This window comes from Bombina bombina, chromosome 2 (assembly GCF_027579735.1).
Source record: "Bombina bombina isolate aBomBom1 chromosome 2, aBomBom1.pri, whole genome shotgun sequence".
In the NCBI taxonomy this organism is placed as follows: domain Eukaryota; kingdom Metazoa; phylum Chordata; class Amphibia; order Anura; family Bombinatoridae; genus Bombina; species Bombina bombina.
The window spans coordinates 891,332,344-891,354,430 of NC_069500.1; positions in this window are offsets into that span (position 1 = coordinate 891,332,344).

Consider the following 22,087-nt stretch of genomic DNA (forward strand, 5'->3'; position numbering starts at 1 on the left):
TATTACATAAGTCATCAACCAGTGGAGAGTCAGGAGAACCGTTTGTTGACAAGACAAAGTCAGGATGGTATGCATAATTCGCATAAAAGGGAGTCATCTTTGTTGAGGTGTTCACAGAGTTATTGTAGGCATATTCTGCCATAGCCAGGAATTTTATCCAATCTGTTTGGTGATACGAACAATAACATCTAAGATAGTGATCTAACCATTGGTTTAGTCTTTCGGATTGCCCGTTGGTTTGTGGGTGGAAGGCAGTGGTGAATCGGTGGTCTATTTGGGTTAATTCACATAATTTAGTCCAGAATTGAGAAGTAAATTGAGTACCCCTATCTGTTGTTAAAATAGGGGGTATGCCGTGCAGTTTTACTATGTTGTCCATTAAGAGATGAGCAGTTTCTGATGAGGTGGGGGTCTTGTGATATGGCACAAAATGAGTCATTTTGGTAAATATGTCTATGACGACAAAAATGGTGGTCTGGTTGTTGGAAGGAGGTAGGTCGACAATGAAGTCCATTGACACATGTTGCCAAGGTCTTTGTGGGACTGGAAGAGGCATTAACAGTCCGTAAGGAGCTTTTCTTTCAGGTTTTGACGTAGCGCATACCTTGCATGTTGTCACATAATCTCGAATAGAAGCTTTCATGTCTGGCCACCAAAAACTCTGTTTAATGTGTTCTAAGGTCCATTGAATACCAGGGTGTCCGGAAAAAGGAGAATCATGGGCGAACTTAATTACCTGCATTCTTAAATGGTCAGGCAAGTAGAGTTGCTCACCATGATAGAATAAACCTGAAGTTTTTAAGAGGTTCGGTTCAGGAGGTTGAGGGTGCTTCTTATAATATGTTCTAAGTTCTGTGAGTATAGAAGTTGTTACTCCAATAAAACATTCAGGTGGTAGAATTGAGGATCTGGTGGGATTATCCACTGGTCTCTCAGGACAGCGTGATAGTGCGTCGGCTTTCCCGTTCTTTGCTGCAGGCCTGTATATTATGTTGAAGTTGAACCGGTCAAAATATAGGCTCCAACGAACCTGTCGAGCAGAGAGTGTTTTGTTAGTCTGGAGATATTGCAGATTCTTATGATCTGTGTAGATATTGATTGGGAATTTAGTACCATCGAGGAGATGTCGCCAATGTTCCAGAGAGCGTCTGATGGCCAACAGCTCCTTGTCACCTATTGCATAATTCTTTTCAGCGGGGGACATTGTTTTGGAGTAATATGAAATGGGATGGAGAGGTTCTTTTAGGGAAGTTTGTTGAGAGAGAACTGCCCCTATAGCATAATCCGATGAGTCTACTTCTAAAGTATATTGAAGTTGAGGATTTGGGAAACGTAGAATGGGAGCAGTAGTAAAATGTTTCTTTAGTAAATCGAATGCCTTTTTAGCTTCGGGACCCCAAAGAAAGGAAGAAGTCGATCCAGTTAATCTTGTTAAAGGTTTGACCACAGTGGAGAAGTTCTTTATAAATTTTCTATAATAGTTGGAAAAACCCAGGAATCTTTGCAATTCTTTCCTTGATTTTGGTTCTGGCCAATCTTGGACAGAAGTGACTTTTTCCATTTGCATTTGGAACCTTGAGGGGAGATGTTATACCCCAAGAAGGAAACTTGATTGGTATGGAATTTACACTTCTTGGGTTTCGCGTATAGTTTATGGGCTCTAAGTCGGGATAAGACCCATCTTACGTGCTTTACGTGATCTTGCATGTTTTTGGAATAAATAAGAATATCATCCAAATAGATGACTACGCACACGTCCAACAAATCACGAAACACATCATTAATAAAATGTTGGAACGTGGCGGGGGCATTACACAGCCCAAACGGCATTACTAGGTACTCAAAGAGACCATACCTAGTCCTAAAAGCTGTTAGCCACTCTTGCCCTTCCTTGATGCGGATAAGGTTGTACGCCCCTCTGAGGTCTAATTTGGAGAATATAGTTGCTTCAGAAAGTCTCTCTATCATCTCAGGAATGAGGGGCAATGGATAGCGATTTTTAATACTGATTTTATTAAGTTCACGGTAATCAATTATGGGTCTAAGAGTGGAGTCTTTGTTGCGAACAAAAAAAATACCAGCTCCAGCAGGAGATGTTGAACTCCTGATAAATCCCTTCCTTAGGTTTTCCTGTAAATAGTCCTTTAGATGTTCCAATTCTGGATTGCTTAAGGAATAGAGGTGTCCATAAGGAATTATGGCACCGGGTTGCAATTCAATAGGGCAGTCATATACCCTGTGTGGAGGCAAGTTCTCTGCTTCTGTTTTGCTAAAGACGTCTAAGAAATCTATATATTCAGTAGGGACTACATCAGCTTTGGAATCAAGGTGTAACAATGACTGACTATGGAAACATGTTTGTCTGCAATAATCAGAAAGGAAATTTATTTTGAATGTGGACCACACAATAGAAGGGTTGTGAAGTTTCAGCCACTTCAAACCTAGTACCAAAGTAAAATGGGGTGAGGGTAAAACATCAAAGGATAATTTTTCAATATGATAAAAAACATTAACAAATATAGGTACAGTTTCTTGTGTAACCAGTCCTGAAGCCATTGATGATCCATCAATGACTCTGATGGGTATGGGAACTCTCTTCATTACAAGGGGTATCTTGTTAGATAGACAAAACTGTTAATCAATGTAATTCCCTGATTCCCCGGAATCAATTATGGCGTTATCAATCGTCAGCCTGTTTTGTTCCAGCTGTAAGGAGAGAGACAAGGTACAGTAAGAGTCATCAGGTCTTGGTAAAGATAGCAAAGAGGTAGAAAAGGCTGAAGTCTTACATTTTTTTGTTCTCATCAGTACTGTACAGTCCTGGACGGTATGTGATGGGTTTGCACAGTACATACATAGGTTTTTAATTTTCCTTCTATGTCTTTCTTCTGAACTGAGAGGACCTCTTAGAATGCCTATCTCCATGGGTTCACTTTGAGGTTTGCTGTTCATGGCTGAACTACTCTGGTAAATAGGTGTATTACTCTTTACCTTTAAATCTGTGGTATATCGTTCTGCCTTTCTTTCTCTTAAGCGGCGATCGATATGGGTAGCAGTTCTCATGAAATCATCAAGAGTTTTGGGTAACTCAATCCGGGCGAATTCGTCCTTCAAGGCCTCAGACAGAGCTATGGGACTCCAGAGTGTATCTGAGGCGAATTGTTTGAAATCAGAGATATACTCCTCCACAGGCCTTTTGCCTTGTTTGAGGCCTCTCATGGAGGTTTCGGCAGTGAGTTGAATATCAGTGTCCTGAAAAAGTTCATCCATTGCTGAAAAGAATGCGTCAAGAGAACCTATAATGGAGTCATCGGTTTCAAAGAACCGGTCGGCCCAATTCCTGGGTTTTCCTCTAAGAAAATAAATTGTTGTTAGTACTTTCACTCTTTCAGTGGGGTATGTGCGTGGTTTCATTTGAAATAATAGATGGCAAGCGTTTTTGAATTGTCTGTAATTCTTCCTGTTTCCAGAAAAAGTGTCTGGCATAGAAATTTTAGGCTCTGGTAGTATTTCTGCTTGATTAGCCCTAACAGCAATAGAGTCCCTTATAACAGTTCTTAAAGCAACATTCTCGACTTGCATATCATGTAACCCTTGTGCTAACTGATCCACTTTCTGTGTTAAATTGAATACAATTTGTGGCAATTTTGCTGGTTCCATTTTTAAGGGGGCTCAGTATTATGTAACAGCACACTAATACATTTGAATGGAACACAACTGCAGTTCAGGTAAAATTAATTTTTGTATTCACCTCTTAAATTGAACTCTCTATGGAGAGAGAGAATTCTGTTTTAGTGGTGAGGGTTACTAAGTTAATACTATATCCCAGTATAGGTTACACTGGTTAAGTATTTGAAGGTTTGAAATATAACTTTAGTCAGAAGCTTATAAATAAATGTGTGGCAAATCACTTGCTGCAATTCAGTGCAGAGTTAATTTAAGTTTGTGACAGGGGTTGAACTTTACACAGGTCTATATTTTAATCACTTGTGCCTTGTTAAGGAGGATTTGAAGCTCATATGGTTCAGTGAAAATGTTAGTTTGAGTTTGAGTCAGGTTTTAACATTACACAGTTCTTTACATTCGTATCCGTTATAAATTCTGAGAGATGTGGTGGTTATTTTCCCAGAATTCCAAGTTAGTACCTGTTTATGTCCTGTGGCTCAAGATTCCTTTTTCACCTCTCAGTCGCAGCTCACAGGGAAAGTGCTGCAGGCAGCGTAAACCGGAAGTGACGTATCTGCACTTTTACTGCGAGTCTGTGTACTGTAAAATTTTAGAAAGCAAAGAGGAAAAGCTTACTCGCATGAAGATATCTTTCAGTAAGTACCTCTGCCGATGTTAGGCTTGTTGTTGTAATCCAGTATCTTTGTAATGGGTGACAGGTGATTGCAGATTTCCGCTCAGGCAACAGAGTCCCTCTGCCAGAGTATCACAAATTCTTTTACAGCAGCAAATCAAACTAAATTAGGAAGAAACAAAAAGTAAATGCATACTTTTAGTTAAAGCTTTAGAATAGGCTTGTATGTCACCTAACTTTAGGAAGGCTTCAACAATACTGAGCAAGGTGTCTAGATTGAACACCTGATTTAAAAGAGGAATGTCCAATCAAAAACAAGAGGTGGAAAGCATCCCTTAAAGAGACAGAGAAATTCCTGACATATAAATATTAAAAATGTGCATTTGGCAGTTTTGATCACTGCCGAATGCGGAAGTAGGAGACTATTGTCGGAATTCCAATATCTTCTTGTGCAAGTGAAACTGCCGAATGCCAATCTCTAATGAATATATCATCTGGATTCATTAAACCTATATTCATTGCTATTGTATAGTTAGTCTATAGAGGGAGGGGCACAGATTGGCATATGTATATATATATTTAATAGTCATATACGTAATATCTCGTACAGCTATCAAGATCTGCTGGAAATGCAAGTTAAACGGAAATCACAATCAAAACATCTAGAAGTGTGTTTAGCAATCATGTTTTTAATTTTTTTTTTATTTTATACCCTCATTATCGTGATTGTAAGTTAGCGTACTTTCAACTTTTTAAATGGGATTTCTATTGGCAATCATGTCATTATGATCAGGATTTAACCTTCATAAAAATTACAGTAGCCGCCACATCTATTTGGAATTGTTTTAATTCAAAAGAACGCGCTGCACATATTACCTGAAACCAAATCCTCTATATCAGGAGCCAGTATCAGAAATATTGTCATCAAGGACAGAATTAGTATAATACGTAAAATATAGGACACAGTTATCTAAAGATTGATGGGCTTGTAAGATTCTTTAAGAAGTCTGCCTATGGGTTATAAAGCCCCTGATGGAATTCTCTAAAGCCAGTTTTTAACTTGACAACAGTGTCTCTCTAATGGGTAGTACCGTCATTTTAATATGTGAAGGCAATGCATACATTATAATCTGGCTAAAAAAAAAATAATACAAATGTATATAAAATTAATAAATAAGTATTGAAATAAAAAGATTCAGTAAAAAATGTATTGTCAAAAATCATTAAAAAATTTTTTAGCAACATTGTTCTGCTAAAATAAAATATTTAATGCAAACAGTATAAATCATAACAAAACCACACTGCAGATGCTAATAACCCTGTACAAGTTGTACTTTTAAATATACAATTAAAAGTGTATTGCTGCCCTTATTGTAAAATGAGTTTCTCCACCACGGCTTGTGAGCTGAACAGGGGCGTTCCATGGGTGTTGCTGAAGATTTTCTGCCAGGTCTCTATTCTTTTGTTTTATCTCACAAACTGAAAGGTGGTGAGATTGATTCAAAATATGTGATATACTTATTTCCCTAACAGAAGATGGTCATATGATTTGTACTGGCTGCAGTATTGTCTGTTAACTTCCCCTCCTCAGCAAAGTTTCTAAAGGAGACATCTTACAATTCTTTAAAAAGAAATCCCTGCAATGTCCCTCCTTATTATATTTATACATTAATTTTTCTTTTAAATGAAAAACAAAAAATAATAATAATAATAATAATGATAGCAATGTGTATTAATAGTAGTAAACTGATTATAAACCTAATATAAGAGAGCCTTAAAATCACTTTTTTCATAAATTTGACTTTTGGTGCATAAACCGTAGGATAAAATGTTGAATAAACATTCTGAACTTAGTTTTCTTTTTTATTAAATAGTCAAAGATAAGTCCTAAATCTAAATATTAAAGATTCAGTAGATCTTTAGATTGTATTATTCTGTTTTGTTTAACATTTTAAATAGCGGAAATCATCACTTATCAATGACATTAAATTTGATGTAAATAATCAAACATTTCCCTAATTAACATTTAATTAAAAATTAATCTATACTTTATACTTACTCTTCGACATATTCAGTATCTTTTTTTTTTTTGTTCGGGTCCTTACCCCACTGACCCATTTTGTGTTCTCTCTGATCATCGCCATTAACGCTCATTAAAGTTATCATTGTTAGTAAAAGGAAATCTAATATCATGAAAGTTATCAACCTCAGCTGTGTTTCATTTGGAAAGATTGTGATTATTATGATTAAAAAAAATAATAGGCAAACTCATTTTTTTTTTATATTAAACGAGAATTTCAAAAATATTGGAATCAACTCCTTAGATATTATGGACATTTTAATTTTTTTGTCCTTTTAGAAAAACTTCAGCGATGTCCCATATATGTGATCAGTATTAGACACGTACACGGACAAAATATTTTTTCAAAAGAGTCATTCATCTCAAATCTCATTATTTTGTCCAGTATTCACTAAATCCATTTATCCACAATTTCCTATGGGAAATGACTTTGAGCAGCATAAGAGCAGTGTGACAGCATGTTAAACTTAAAAATAATTAAAGAAGTAGCTAGTGCTGCCGCTACAAGTCAGCAAGAACGGAAAATGTTTCTTTAAAATAAATTTGAATGGGGTAAGGGTTAAACAAGAACAAAAGTAAACCTAACATACTTATTGACTGACACATAAATAAATAAACTGAAAAGGATATTGATGATGGATTGTTATTGAATATGTAAATGTGACACTTTTCCTGTTGCAGAAAAGTAATGATTTTAACTGCATGAATGTATCAGCAAAAAGTTTTTGTTGCATGCATTCATTTATTTATTGACCCATTAAAGGAACATGAAACCACAATTTTTTCTTTCTTGACTCATATAGAACATACAATTGTAAACAATACTTTCCAATTTACTTATTTTATAAATTTTGTTTTATTCCCTTGGTATCCTTTGTTGAAGGAGGGATCAGGGAGGCAGGCGTTAGTTTGGAGGGTAAAACCTATATTATAATACTATTACCCTTACCAGCTAACTAAGCAACACCTTCACTGCCAGAAATTTCAGAAGTGGGGTGCACCGCTTCAATTAGCAGCCTTCTAATTCCCCAAACAATATGGCAAAACCATGCATGTCTGCTATTTCTGAACAAAGGAGACCCCAGAAAAGCTTTTACAACCATTTGTTTTATGACTGCAGTAGTTGTGTATAGATTTTAGTGAGAAACTTAATGTTTGTGAAAAAGTTAACCTTTTTTTATTGTTGCATTTGCCGGTAAAACAGTGGAATGACATATACCAAAGTGGGTATAGATAATCATACATTGGGTTGTCTCCAAAAAATGGCTTGATAGGTAAATACAAAAATAAAAAAAGGCTCTATTTCTGTTTAAATGGAGTGATAGCAAAAATGCTAAAAATTCTCCGGTCTTTTGGGCAGGTTTTTCTCTGAAATTCACAGTCCTTAAGGAGTCAATGCCATTGACTTTTTTATGAAAACCCATTGCTACTGATCCTTATTTTGTTTACGTTTTAAAAATACATACATGCAATCATTATGGCATGAGTCATAGGAAGTTTTCAAAATGAAGGCCATCAATAAAATCAAGTTTTATATGATTAGCAATGGATTTCCAATCAATCAGAAAACATTTTTCTAACCAATTCTCACAGATTTTTTTTTAATCTATCTAATTCAATAGCTTTGAGCACTCAAAAAGCCCCAAAACATTCTGCCCTTTTTTTATACTGAACACTTTGTTCTGTTCAACCTTTAATCATGTTAAAGTTTTTTGCACATGCTCATGTTAATATTAACATATTAATAAGCATGAATGTTACCTAGTTTTATAAAAAGTTAAAAACATAGGTCAAATTAAACATTTAAACAATTAAAAGTTGCCTAACCATTACGATCAGAATTTATGGCTGTAGTAAAGTGGTTGGATATTCTAAAATGTGAATTTTAAAATATATTCAACATTGTATCAAATGAATATTTGTTATTATATCAGTATTACGTATTTATTTTTTCACTTTCACTTTGCCCTCTAAAACGACAAAAAAAATAAATGTGTAGGAATGGGGCCCTATGTTTTCGTTCTGACTGTAGCTCAAATCCTAAAAACCCTTTATAAAAAATTGCAAATAAAATAGAAAATGTTCTATAGCATACTATTATGTGCTAGATTGGTAGTTCATTTACTGAAAATGTATATAAAATCTGGACAGAAAGGACAAAAGTTCTTCATAACTCATTGGTAAGATGTTAATATGTTAATTGAATATGTTTGAATTGGCCTTGCACAAGATTCAATTTATGGTATAGACATTTTTATTTCATTTAAAGTGTGTATTTAGTTTGGCGTGGAAACAGACTATTTTAAGGAATGTATTTCAAGTAATCTGTATATTTTTATTCCTACTGAATTATTATGTTTAAAGAAGAAAAAGTTAACACAGGAAACCAAGTATTAATTATATAATACAATATATTTGTTATGGTTAATTAATTATGAATTAATTATTATTATTATTAATCATAATAATAATAATAATACAACAATGTAATACTCCACAGGCATCTGTAATTAGTATTATACTGTATATATTTATGTAAAATTCAGAAGTGGACTGTATTTGCTAAGGATGTGCATTCAGAACATTTGTTATGGAATGAATGCCAAATATATCTGCGCCAGCAGCATTTGGCTATTTCTGGAGTCAGATCTCTTCTTGTGAAAGTGCAATACAGTAAGATCTGTGCAAATCCAGATCTTAGTGTGTTGCACTTTCACAAAAAGAAATCCAGGTAGAAAAATAGCCAAATGCCACTGGTGGTTCCCGAATAGACATCCCTAGTATTTGCAATCAGTGGCAAAGCAAGTTAACCTCAGACCAGACTGGGTGCAAAGCCCAATAGAAAAAATTACACAACAATATCAAACAACACACAGAACAGTAAGCACTCGCTTGGATGCAAACAATCGGCTAGATTACGAGTTTTGCGTTATGGGTGAAAAAGCAGCGTTAAGGCTCTTTTTCACTACCGCTGGTATTATGAGTCTTGCAGGTTTAGGGGCACCACACACTTTTGCCGTAACACAACGTAATTACCGCAGCTTTCAAAAAGTCCTTTTCAATGGGACTTCCATAGCGCCGGTATTACGAGTCTGCCTGGGAGGCCAAAAAAGTTAATAAATATAATGTAGGTGTCGGTGCTGTTGGGGGCAGCAGATTAGGGGTTAATAAGTATAATGTAGGTGTCTGCAATGTCGGGGGCGGCAGATTAGGGGTTAATAAATATAATGTAGGTGTCAGCGATGTCGGAGGCGGCAGATTAGGGGTGTTTTGACACTCGGGGTTCATGTTAGGGTGTTAGGTCTAAACATAAATTTTGTTTCCCCATAGGAATCAATGGGGCTGCGTTACGAAGCTTTACGCTGCTTTTTTGCAGGTGTTAGACTTTTTTTCAGCCGGCTCTCCCCATTGATGTAAAACCAGGATCAGATTAACCAACACCAGAGAGAGTGTTGGTTAATCTGATCCTGTGTATATATATTTTGTATAAGTGATCCCAATGCTATCTGTGTATGTTTTTAACACTTATTTGTTTTTAAGTAAGTTTTGCACATAAAGGGTTAAATTGTTTTCCCTTTAAATAGGTACCACTCACCTGGTGCTTTAGCCTATGAATAAGCACCACTAGGGGGTGCGAAACGCGCCAGGCTTGTTCGTTTTATCCCCCCTGTTCTGTGTTCAGCCTCACATGTATATTTTATAATTGTTCTACTAATAAAATATTCTTTTATTCCACTTTTTTGGAGCGCAAGTCTGGTTATTGCAGAGCCTGCCACTCACCTTCCTGTTTCTGTTGACCGCAAGCGATTTGGAGTTTATCGCTGACTACGGCACTCTGCCATTAGTTCTCATTGGAGGATTACAGTTGTATTTGCCAGTTCCGGTTCCGGACGCTGCTATACCGCGCACATCTTCCGTGTATGCTGGCAGCACAGTAAGAAAGGTCTAGCCAATGGCAATGTGACAGAGCAAGATGGGTTTAGCTTTATAACAAAGCTATATCAGTAAGAGTGTGTAGAGTCCAACCTGTGGTAGAGTATGGGCTATGAAGAAAGTATTGAGAGGCTGGGTTTGTGTCAGATGAAATTGTACGCCCCTTTATATTTAATGCAACACTAGTCCATTTATTATAATGCATTGCTTTGTCTCCAAAAAATATGCATATGCAGATTAGCTTTTAGAATATTTATGTGCTATCCCTGCTGCTCCATCACTGTTAGGGGCAATAATATAGCCAGGTAGATACCATGTAATTCAATTAATTATACTGCAACGTTTTGTTTTAGGGAAAGTATAAAACAATATCATGTTGAAAAATGAAAAAAACCCAGACCGGCACCACTGATAGAGTATAAAAACATAATTTTATTGTCACATACTTAAAAAGAGGTAAGCACACCACTGGGAAAAAAGGGCTATCATACCAAACAGTTGAAAGCTCCGGTTAAAAGGTGTAGCGGCTACAACCTGGGCCAGATGACGTCACTGACGCGTTTCAGGTATCAACCCGTAGTCATAGTTACCGCCATGGGGTCCAGGTAAGCTTAAATAGCTAGCTCTCAGGTGTAGGCTATTAATTCAATATTCCAATATTAACCCTTTAACACTTTTACTTTTAGCACAACTCATACTGGGCTTATTATTAATGACATGCATAAAGCACATAAAACGGAGAACGCACTCCATTCCCATTTTCATTTTTACATTTTTACATAACTGATGAACAAAAAGCTAACCGATTACCAAAGTGCAAACTTAATAAGCCAAATTTAATTTAATCTGGAATTATACATAACCTCTCGCATATCTACTACATTTTATTCTAAGTTTGCAACACTTCATTAGATAACTTCAAATAATAGAATAATCTGAATTCTAGAAATTCTGAAATCTAGAAATCAAGTAGTATATTTTCAATATCTGTCAGAAAGTTAAATGCTTTATATGATAATTTGAGAGACTAAGAACAAACAAAGGCATTCTATGAAAAACAATCTATTCCTCAATACATAAAGTATAATGAGAGATAATACCATACCCAAATGTGTTTGTACATGCATACTCGTTTGTGACTTGTCACATAAGCATCAACCTACATGCTTTACTTTCCCATATTATTATCCCATATTATTATTTGTTTCAGCTTCAGAACATAAAACTTGATAGAAACTATACTTACAGGCCCATTTATCAAGCTCCGTACGGAGCTTGAAGGGCCGTGTTTCTGGCGAGTCTTCAGACTCGCCAGAAACACAACTTATGAAGCAGCGGTCTAAAGACCGCTGCTTCATAACCCTGTCCGCCTGCTCTGAGCAGGCGGACAGGAATCGCCGGAAATCAACCCGATCGAATACGATCAGGTTGATTGACAGCTCCCTGCTGGCGGCCGATTGGCCGCGAGTCAGCAGGGGGCGGCGTTGCACCAGCAGCTCTTGTGAGCTGCTGGTGCAATGTTAAATGCGGAGAGCGTATTGCTCTCCGCATTTAGCGAGGTCTTGCGGACCTGATCCGCAGTGTCGGATCAGGTCCGCAAGCCCTTTGATAAATGGGCCCCTTAAACTCCAAATAATGCTAGTCTATCATTTTACCCTCAACAGATCCTACTTATATCATATATATAACCAGTTATTGGTAAATGTGTGATTCAACTTTGGGGAGTGAGAGGAGTATTTTACAATATCATGTTCCCATCTTGTTATTGCTGAAATTACATTTATGGTAAATGTGTAATCTTCACAGAAGTAATAACATTGGCTCTGCAAACATCGAATTGCAATATTGCTGTAGTGACTTTTTCACTGTTGCCTATTAAGGTGCTGCCACCAAAATGTGACCTAGATACTTTTAAAGCTTTCATCTGTATGACCTGAACAATTTATCATCTTTCTCCATGGTCCTGATTTTGGTTGCTTTGTTCAGTATTCCTAGAAATGTCTTCATGTCCTGTAACTGAGTATTATTAAAAGCCTTTGATCATTTTGTTATCATTCAAGATTATTACTATTATTATTTTGGCTTTTTTGGCTGTATTGGGCTTCCGTAGTTACAGACGCAAGGCCGTTGGATGACGGATCCTGACGGTGTTATCGTCACTCAGCTTGCCGGGAACTTTTGAACACTGTTTCCAGATGGACGCCTCTATTTGCTGCTATCATTTGATCATTGTGGGGAAGTTGTTCACTGTTGCTGTGTTTTGCCTTTTTTTTAAGTCTAGTAAGTTTATTACTAGTGTGTGTCTTTGTGGAATAAATACCTCTACCTTGAATCGGATGTGCGCTGTCCTCTTCTTTCCTGCTGCAGCTCTGGTATGTTCGTCCGTGGATGAGATACCTTCGGATTTCTGAACAGCGGCACTCGTTCTAGATTCAAGCCTGTTTTCTCACTGCCATTTGGGACATCGGTGTAGAATTATCCCCTGATCCTTCTATCATACCCTGGGAGTCACGTTGTTTGGTAAAGTACAATTTAGTAGCGCAGCCTTTTTTTCTGTTATATTTTGTGTATGTATACAAGATTATTACTAGAAATGGACATTCGAACTTCAGATGAACGTAAATTAGTCTGAATTTTGCTGATTCATTAAGTCATTTGATATGCGAACAGCAGAATACATTATTGGATGAAACAGACGGAAAAAATGTTTTGATTGATTTGCAAAATTGATTTATTCATTCCTCCATTTGGGGGACAAAAATGTGCAGAAATGGAAGGAAGGAGTTATATTGTTTGGTTAAAGTGACAGTCTAGTCAAAATTAAACTGTCATGATTCAGATAGGTCATGCAATTTTAAACTTTCCAATTTACTTTTATCATCAAATTTGCTTTGTTTTCTTGGAATTCTTTGTTGAAAGCTAAACCTAGGTAGGCTCAAATGCTAATTTCTAAGCCTTGAATGCCACTTCTTATCTCAGTGCATTTTGACAGTTTTTCACAGCTAGACAGCACTAGTTCATGTGTGTCATATAGATATAATTGTGCTCACTCCCATGGAGTTATTTATAGGTTAGCCCTGATTGGCTAAAATGCAAGTCTGTCAAAAGAACTGAGATAAGGGGGCAGTCTGCAGACGCTTACATACAAGATAATCACAGAGGTATATAATATAACTGTGTTGGTTATGCAAAACTGGGGAATTGGTAATAAAGGGATTATCCAATCCTCCTATAGTATTAATAATGACTTATGTTAGGGACAGCAGGTCAGGCACTAAATGTGGAATTTTAGTCATACAGGAGTTGCATGTTCTTTTAAAAATAGGTTCCTTTCATTGTTTGAATCTTATAATGTAAGATTTTTGTTAATTTTAATTGTCTATATTAGCTGTTTCCATTGGAAATAACGTTAACAAATCCAAATCCAATATTCGTCTGAACCGAATGTCTGCATGGACAAAATATGGCTAAACTGAATATTTGAAAAAAAATCTGAAATTAATCTTTCGGACAAAACAAAATTTTCACCCATACACGTCTAATTATTACCTACCTTCCAAAATAATTGAGAGGTTTGAGTTTTCAGGGTGGTCTTGGGTGGTGAGGTCTTGGTGTTGGTGAGTTGGAGCTCTGTGTCTCAGGATTAAGATATAGGTATTCCTGTGGGGGGTTTGTGTGTTTCTTGGTGTTTATATTAGTACTGAATGTTACTATACAGAAGTCAGTAAACAAATAGAAACATAGAAACATAGATATTGACGGCAGATAAGAGCCATAGGCCCAGCAAGTCTGCCCCACCTTACCTAACAGTATAAACTTATCTAGTTCGTAGGATAGCCCTATGCTTGTCCCATGCATTTTTAAAGTCCCCCACAGTGTTTGTTGCTACTACCTCTTGAGGAAGTTTATTCCATAAATCAATCACTCTTTCTGTAAAGAAGTGCTTCCTCAAATTACTCCTGAATCTACTACCCTTTAGCTTGAGCTCATGACCCCTTGTTCTTGAATTTTCCATTTTATGTAAAATACCCACAGCCTCAGTTTTACTAAACCCTTTAATGTACTTGAAAGTTGCTATCATATCACCTCTTTCCCTTCTCTCCTCTAAGCTATACATATTTAGGTCATTGAGCCTATCCTGGTAAGTTTTATTTTTTAGACCATGTACCATTTTGGTAGCCCTCCTTTGCACAGATTCAAGTTTGTTAATATCCTTCTGAAGATATGGCCTCCAGAACTGCACACAATACTCAAGATGAGGCCTAACTAATGATCTATAAAGTGGCATAAGAACCTTACTATTTCTGCTGCAAATACCTCTACGAATACATCCAAGCATTCTGCTAGCCTTACTCACTGCATTACTACATTGTTTACTAAGTTTTAAATCATCTGAAATAATAATTATCCTCCAGCATTTTTCAGGATTATAATGGGAGGATAAATAGGTATAGAAATGGCAGGCCCATTATAATCCTGAAAAATGCTGGAGGATAATGATCTTGGTGATTATTATTATTATTACTACTATCTGCTGGTGTGTATTACTACTAGATGATATTCAAAATAAATGTATTAAACCAAGAAAATAAAATGCATTTAAAGTTTTAAACCTTCAAATTATTGTTTCAGTTGTAAACCTCTGAAAAAACAAAAACTTCAAAAGACGTAAATTTTAATAGGGTAAAAAACCCCTTTTTTTTCCGATTACTTAAAAAAATGATGAAGATAATTAAATGCTTAAAAACAAAGAAAAAGAAAACTTCAACATTCTCTTAATAATTTAATATAATAATAATGTATGAGGACAGTGTATAAAGACAGGTAAACATCAGTGTACAAAAACAAACCGACTTACCTTTCAGTCATAGACCTAAACACTCTTAGGGGCATATTTATGATTGTGCGAGCGGACATGATACAATGTAGCGTATCATGTCTGCCGTACATAGATAAATGCCGACAGCATACGCTGTCTGCATTTATCAATGCACCAGCAGTTCTTGTGAACTAGTGGTGCAATACCGTCCCCTGTAGATTTGCGGCCGCTAGCAGGGGGTGTCAATCAACCCGATCGTATTCAATTGGGTTGATTTCTGTCCGCTGCCTCAGAGCAGGCAGACAGGTTATGGAGCAGCGGTCTTTAGACAGCTGCTTCATAACTTCTGTTTCCAGCGAGCCTGAAGGTCCGCCGGAAACACGGGGCATCAAGCTCCGGTGGGAGCTTGATAAATATGCATCTCATTCACTCCTTAAAATTACCACGGTGTGTTCGCTCACAGACATTTGTGCAACATGTACTAAATAACTTTTTTTTCTTCAAATGGTATCTAAAGAGAGAATAGACTGGAATTAGATGTGTACAGACAAAAAAAAAAAAAATTTTTATTTTGTTTTGTCTAATATTTGCTTTCCACTTATTTCCTATGAGGAACATATTCAGTACAGCAGAGCAGCAGCTGGACAGCAGCTTAAACTTAAAAAAATAAATAAAGTAGTAGTTAGTTCTACTGCTACTGATACAAGCTAGCAGCAGCACATTTTTTAAAATGTATTTTTTTATGGGTCAGGATTGTCAAAAACAAAAGTAAAGCTTACGCACTTTGGGCGCCATGTACTAAGCATCGCAGTGACCGTTCGTCTGTATTTCCGCGTCAAAATTTGCTCACGATCTGCATCTCGTAGTTACCAATCTGCGATCAAATAGAAAAACCACTATTTTTCATCAGCTATCGTAATTTTACGCAACTGATCATTCCTAAGCCTTTTTCCACTTACTACATGTTCGATCGCACGTAAATTCGATTTAATCGGAAATTATGAATACTAGTAATATGAATACAAGTTACAAGTAATCTGCCCGCTCCAACTTTCACTGTAACTTTGCGTGATTTGCTTTGCGACCATTTTGGTAGCGAATACAATAGAAAACTATAGGGGGTATCAACCTGACGCCAGGTTGAAGTACTTAAGTGAAAGGACTAGACTACAATTGTTTCATTATTGGTTTTTGGATCACTGAAGAAAAAAAAAATTGTAGTATATTAGAAACTTGAAAACGTTTTTCATGCTCTCTTTATGAATCATGAATGCATCATTTTTGGTTCAGTGGAACTTTAAAGAAATAGATACACAGAGAAGTAATCAAATTACAAAATCAATTTTAAAGGGACAGTAAGCCATGATTCAGTTACAGAATACAATTTTATAAAACATTAACGTAAGAGACACATTTTTGGTGCAGACAATTAAACAATATAAATATTAATTGGGAGATTAATTATAATTACCTCGAATATCGCTATTACAGTCATCAGTTATGCCCTCAATGACCTCCGTGCCAAGCCTCTGTAAAACTTTTCTTTCGAAGTCAGTCAAATCTGCAATATAAGGTTGTCAGCCTCCAGTACCACGTGCATATTGCTTTTCTTTGGCAATTTTGGCTTTAGTTTGACGCTTGATATCATTGAACCTTTTTTTGCAGGAGTCAATATCTTTTTTAGTTGGTCCTTGAGCACTCACAGCGTCACTAATTTTCCACAAATAAACTTCTTACGAGCACCGGGGGTTTGCTTGACTCGACTACCATAAATATTGTCATGATATTCGAGTACTAGATCAACAAGTACAACATTCTGTTGATGAGAGAAATTAGGGTTGCGAGTCTTCTTAGAAGTTGCAGAATCTCCGGAGCAAGCCATCTTCTCAAAGTGAATACCGAAAAGTAAATAAACAATATTCTAAGATTTCTGGGAAAATGCACATTCTTATACATGTCAGCAGCCAGACGTTGCCGCTTGTCTGACGATTATGACACCTAGATGGTCATGTGGGTGAAGAACTAAACCAATTAGGTCGCAGACTGCTTAGTAACTTTGCTCTTTTGCGCCGAACGAAGCTTCAAAGTTATCAATAATCCAATTGTCTTCGAGACACAATAGACGCAAAATTTTACGGCTTTGTTTTTAGTACATTCATGTAAAGAAGTTCTATCCGCATGGTGCGAATGCCGGCGGGTTAATTCGATACGGTCTGTGCGAAAATTTTGATGCCTTAGTACATGGCGCCCTTTGACACAGGAATCAATCAACTGAAAATTTAAAGGGACATAAACCCACAAATTAGTCTTTGACGTACAATTTTCAACAACTTTCCAATTTCCTTCTTTTCTTAAATTCTTTGTTTTCTTGTTATCCTTTGTTGAAAAACAGGGAGGTAATTTCAGGAGTATGCACATGTCTGCAGCACTATATGCCAGCAGTTTTGCAACAATGTTATAAATTAGCAATAGATATCTTTTAACAAAGAATAACAATAGAAGGATGCAAATTTCATAATAGAAGTAAATTGGAAAATTATTTAAATTGTATTCTCTGTCTAAATCATGAAAGAAAAAAAATTGTGTTTCATGTCTCTTTAAAGACTTTGCAGCCTGAAGAAAAGCCTTCTCTGCTTTAAAGGAAAAGTGTTAACCTCGGGATAAAATCAAACAAATTTGTTTATTTGTTAAAGGATCACTTGTGTTTCCAAAAAAATGTAAACAAAAAATACAGCAAGATCAGTGATTTTTATTCATTTGCATGTCACAAGTCTGTCTGTGTTGTAGATATAAATTAACTTAGAATTATGAAATACAAATCATTTTATATTATAATGCTCATTTTTGTTATTACTGCAATGATTTTAAAAACGTCCAGATCTTTTTTTTTTTTTTTTTTTTTTTTTTAAATTTGTGCTGTACATTTCTTAATTATATCCTAGTTTCAATGGGGCCGATTTATCAAATTGCGAGCGGACATGATACAATGTAGCGTATCATGTCCGCCGCACATCAATAAATGCGTACGCTGTCGGCATTTATCATTGCACAAGCAGTTCTTGCAAACTACTTGTGCAATGCCGCCCCCTACAGATTCACGGCCAATCGGCCACTATCAGGGGGTGTCAATCAACCCGATCGTATAGGATCAGGCGTATTGATGTCCGCAGCCTCAGAGCACGCAGACCAGTTATGGAGCAGCGATCTTTAGACCTCTGCTAAATAACTGCTGTTTCCGGCGAGCTTGAAGACACGCACGGAAACAGAAGCATCAAGCTCCATTCGGAGCTTGATAATTCGGCCCCTATGTGTTTATTTTTTAGAACAACTCCTGTAGTTTTAGAACTCTGGGTTGGTATAGCTGAACTGAGTTGACTTTGCAACAAAAATATTTTTTTCGCACAGACTCATTTTGACAAAAAGACAAATGTTTCATTAAAATGCAGCATTTTGTTTATTGGAAATAGTAATGAATTTGAATGTGCCTTTTACTAAGTTCACAATGTCAGACTTGTGTATTGAGGAACCTCCAGCTTTTCCTTACAAAATTAAATTTAGTGCTACACCCACTGCCCCAACTCTGCATAAATCAAGGGTTTGATTTGCATGAACTGTAGAAAACAACCATGTTCTTTGAAAATATATACCTTGGTTTAAATATTATGTCAGGGACGGGAACAAAGCAATCTAAAGATTTCAATAAAAGTCTGAGCTGAATTGTAATTCATGCTCGTAATATGCTGCTCTTGTGTCATTTCTGTTATTAAAACTCTTGTTTCTGCCTCCTTTTTTCATTTCAAACAAATTAGTTTTTTTCTGACCTCTTTGTACCAAAGAATCAACATGTGCCATAACTTCTTCCTCCTGACAACAGTGCTAGTTCACATTTTGAACTACCTGGTGATCAATGCTGTAAATTATAGTGAGATTGTGAAGGACAATGCAAAGAGAACATTGTACAAATTATGATGATAACAAAAGTCATTTTAAAACACAAAAAAAGGACAAAAAAGGGACACAAAACCCAAAATATTTATTTTTATGATTTAGACAGAACATTCAATTTTAAACAACTTTCCACTGTGCTTCTATTATCTAATTTGCTTCGTTCTCTTGGAAGCCTTTGCTTAAAAGCATACCTAAGTAGCAGCAATACATTACTAGGAGCTTCCTGCTGATTGGTGGCTGCACTTATTTGCTGCTTCTCATTGGCTCACTCAATGGGGTCAATTTATTATTGGCCGAATTGGGCCAATTCACCCTGTTTCCGCGCGAGCCTTTAGGCTTGCCAGAAACAAGAGCTAAAAAGCAGAGGTCTATAGACCGCTGCTCCTTACCTCACACGCTACCTCTGAGGCTGCATACAGCAATCCGCCCTATCCTATAAGATCAGGGTGATTGACACCCCTTGCTAGCGGCCAATTGGCCGCAAATCTGCAGGGGGCAGTATTGCACAAGCAGTTCACTAGAACTGCTTGTGCAATGCTAAATACGGACAGCGTATGCTGTCCGCATTCAGCGATGTCTGGAGGACATGATATGCTACAGCGTATCATGTCCGCCAGACTTTAATAAATTGACCCCACTATGTTCAGCTAGCTTCCAGAAGTGCGTTGCTACACCTTCGACAAAGGATACCAAGAGAATGAAGCAAATTTGATAATAGAAGTAAACTGGAAAGCTGTTTAAAATGGTATGCTCCATCCACATCACAACATAAATAATGTGGGTTTCATGTTCCTTAACCCCTTAATGACAAGTGACGTACCAGGTACGTCCTGCAAAAACTTGCAGTTAGTGACAATGGACGTACCTGGTACGTCACTTGTCTAAGAGAGTGCTGGAAGCGATCGCAATCGCTTCCAGCAGCTCTCAGGGTATTGCAGTGATGCCTCGATATTGAGGCATCCTGCAATACCCTTAGAAAGCATCCGATGCAGAGAGAGCCACTCTGTGGCCCTCTCTGCACCGGTAGCGATGCGGCCGGTTCGTTGGTGGGTGGGAGCGCAACTGGGAGGCGGGTGGGCGGCCCATCGCTACCCGGCATCCGGCTCCTGTTAGTGCAATGTGCACGCCGGGTGCCGGGAGCGTGCGGGGGCGCGCATGCGCGTGCGCGTGCGCGCGCGGGGGCGCGCGCACGCCCGCGATCACCTACCCACACTGACACCAATGAGTGGGAAGAGGGGGGGAAATATATATATATGAGGATCTGGGAGGGGGAGGGGGTTGGGGTATTGTGGGGGGCTGCTACACTACAGAAAAAAATAAATTAGTAATAAAAAATAATTAAAAACACTTTTTTGGGGGGCAAATTGGGTACTGGCAGACAGCTGCCAGTACCCAAGATGGCGGCAATTAGGTAGGGGAGAGGGTTAGATTGCTGGGGGGGGGGATCATGGAGGTTGGGGCTAAGGCAGGAGTCCATCACAGCTAAAACATTTTATTTTTTTTTATTAAAAAAAATAAAAACTCCTTTTATTTAGTACTGGCAGACTTTCTGCCAGTACTTAAGATGGCGGGGACAATTGTGGGGTGGGGGAGGGAAGAGAACTGTTTGGGAGGGATCAGGGGGTGGGATGTGTCAGGTGGGAGGCTGATCTCTACCCTAAAGCTAAAATTAACCCTGCAAGCTCCCTACAAGCTACCTAATTTAACCCCTTAACTGCTGGGCATAATTTACGTGTGGTGCGCAGCAGCATTTAGCGGCCTTCTACTTACCAAAAAGCAACCACAAAGCCATATAAGTCTGCTATTTCTGAACAAAGGGGATCCCAAAGAAGCATTTACAACCATTTGTGCCTTAATTGCAGAAGCTGTTTGTAAATAATTTCAGTGGGAAACCTAAAGTTTGTGACAAAATTTGTGAAAAAGTGAACTTTTTTTTTATTTGATGACATTTGGCGGTGAAATGGTGGCATGAAATATACCAAAATGGGCCTAGATCAATACTTTGGGTTGTCTTCTAAAAAAAAATATATACATGTCAAGGGATATTCAGGGATTCCTGACAGATATCAGGGTTCCAATGTAACTAGCGCTAATTTTGAAAAAAAGTTGTTTGGAAATAGCAAAGTGCTACTTGTATTTATGGCCCTATAACTTGCAAAAAAAGTAAAGAACATGTGAACATTGGGTATTTCTAAACTCAGGACAAAATTTAGAAACTATTTAGCATAGGTGTTTTTTGGTGATTGTAGATGTGTAACAGATTTTGGGGGTCAAAGTTAGAAAAAGTGTGTTTTTTTCAATTTTTTCCTCATATTTTATATTTTTTTTTATAGGAAATTATAAGATATGATGAAAATAATGGTATCCTTAGAAAGTCCATTTAATGGCGAGAAAAACGGTATATAATATGTATGGGTACAGTAAATGAGTAAGAGGAAAATTACAGCTAAACACAAACACTGCAGAAATGTAAAAATAGCCATTGTCATTAAGGGTAAGAAAATTGAAAAATGGTCCGGTCATTAAGGGGTTAAAGGGACACTCAAGTCAAATTTAAACGTTCATGATTCAGATAGCGCATGCAATTTTTACCAGATTTTCAATTTACTTTCATTAACAAACTGTGCACAGTCTTTTTCTATTTATACTTTTTAAGTCACCAGCTCCTACTAAGCATGAGCAAGAATGCACAGAATATAAGTATCTGCATTTGTGATTGGTTGATTGCTGTCACAGGATGCAGTGGGGGTGGAAATAGACATAACTTTAAAATTTGTCAGAAAAAAAATCTACTACCCATTTGAAGTTCAGTCTAAGGGGCCAATTTATTATCTGTCGGACAGATATGCTGTCGGCATTTAACATTGCACAAGCAGTTTTGGTGAACTGCTTGTGCAATGCCGCCCCCTGCAGAGGGGTGTCAATTAACCCGATCATATGAGATCGGGCAGATTGATGTCCACAGCCTCAGAACAGGCAGACGAGTTAAGGAGCAGCGGTCTTAAGA